This window comes from Carettochelys insculpta, chromosome 20 (genome assembly GCF_033958435.1).
Source record: "Carettochelys insculpta isolate YL-2023 chromosome 20, ASM3395843v1, whole genome shotgun sequence".
Taxonomy (NCBI): Eukaryota; Metazoa; Chordata; order Testudines; family Carettochelyidae; genus Carettochelys; species Carettochelys insculpta.
This window is the reverse complement of record NC_134156.1, coordinates 1588451-1590013: the sequence shown is the minus strand read 5'-3', so window position 1 is coordinate 1590013 and position 1563 is coordinate 1588451. Positions and strand designations below refer to the sequence as shown.

The 1563-nt window shown below is 55.3% G+C and overlaps 1 pseudogene; it reads right to left on the bottom strand.

The window, feature by feature from the left end:
- Positions 1-368: 368 nt before the first annotated feature.
- On the bottom strand, positions 369-1177 carry LOC142023736 (small nuclear ribonucleoprotein Sm D1 pseudogene; annotated as a pseudogene).
- Positions 1178-1563: the final 386 nt, after the last annotated feature.

Here is a 1563-nt window from a genome sequence, read left to right as displayed (position 1 = left end):
CTCCAGCGTGCAGGCTTGCAAGGGGCAAACCTCAAAAGGTTGGAGGGGCAAGTCAGCCCAGCCCTGAAGTTCTCACTGGGGACAGCGTAGCAGTGGGTGTGGGAGCCTGGGGGTCTAGTTCCCGCCCATCACGAAGTGAGCGCATGTCTTTGGACAACCTGCCCTGGGATCTGAGCAGCCCTGGCTCCCTTGAGGTGGCTGGGAGCTGTGGGACTCAGACTCCTAACACCCCGTGCCCATCTGTGCTGGTCTTTGCAAGGGGACAGCTGGGTAGGGATGGAATTTATGGTCGTGAGAAATAATCCAGTTTTGGCCCTGGTTTCTGTGGGCGTAGGTACAGGGCAACGGCACTGATTGCTGGCCCTGGGTTACACCAGCGCTGGTGATTCTAGCAGCTCTCTCCCTCCTGCGGGTTACAAAGGCACAGAGAGCATGGCAGCTGCTGGCACCCCGGAACGGCACGGCCCACGTGCTGGTGGCCTGTTGAAGGAGATGGCGCCTGGTGAAGTTATCACCAGCTGGTGGGCAGAAGGGTCTTACCACAGAGGAAGAAACAAGACTGTGTTACCGAGTGCCAGCACTGAGCTGTCTGTTGTCCTGCCCATGGGAAGGTTCAGGGGGGACTGCCCCAGTCCTTGTTCTTGGGGTGGACCCCGCAGCGGTTGCCTCACCCATCCTAAGGATTGGCCTCAGGGTGGCCCAGAGATTACCTGGTGGGAGGGGCCTGGAGCAAATGCCTCTGTCCAGCATGCTCTGGGTGTGGGGCGTTTTTCACCCCCCACATCTGAGTTTATCAAAAATTGAAGCTGTAAAAAAAGCGTGCAAAAATGTGACTGCTTAGAATTAGTGACATGTATCTATGGTGTGAGAGACGTTATCACCTCTTCCTCTGCCACCGCCACAGCCTCTACCCAGACCTCGGCCAGGGCCTCTTCCTGCAGCTGCTCCCTTTTCTCAGATTCGACTTTTGGTTCAACATCCACGAGCAAGGTATCGAGAGGCAAACTGTCTGGCAGAATGAAGTAACGAATATTCTTCCAACTGTGCAGGCTCGCTCTTCTTCAGTGTCATTTTCACAGCTCAAAGATGCATGTTCATACTGACACCCGCTCCTGTGATCCATTCTTCAGTTCAACGGTCACAGTTTCAATTTCATTAGGAACCACACCAGCTTCATGGCGGTGGAGCAGGCGTTTCAGGCCGGCTGGGCCCCGAGTGGCCACCCCAGCAGCGGGGAGAAGGAAAAAATTGTGCTCAGGGCAGAGGCCTCATACCAGGATGCTCCAGCACTCGTTGGATGAAACAGAACTAGGCCGGGTGTCTTGCTCGTGCATTTAAGGTTTGGAATCCTGCGTGGGCTGTTTCTTGCATTCAGGCCGTGTTACTTATATTAGTGAGAAACCGTTTTCTTCCCTCAGACTCCACTTGCGGGAGGGGAGGAACAGCCTCGCAGAGGGGCTGAGAGGGAAGCGTGTGACATTCCAGGTTACTGGGTGGGCCCTGGAACTGGTTCTGTGTTATATTGTTGACAAGGAAGCCCAAGGGAGAAGACCCAGCCCTTCT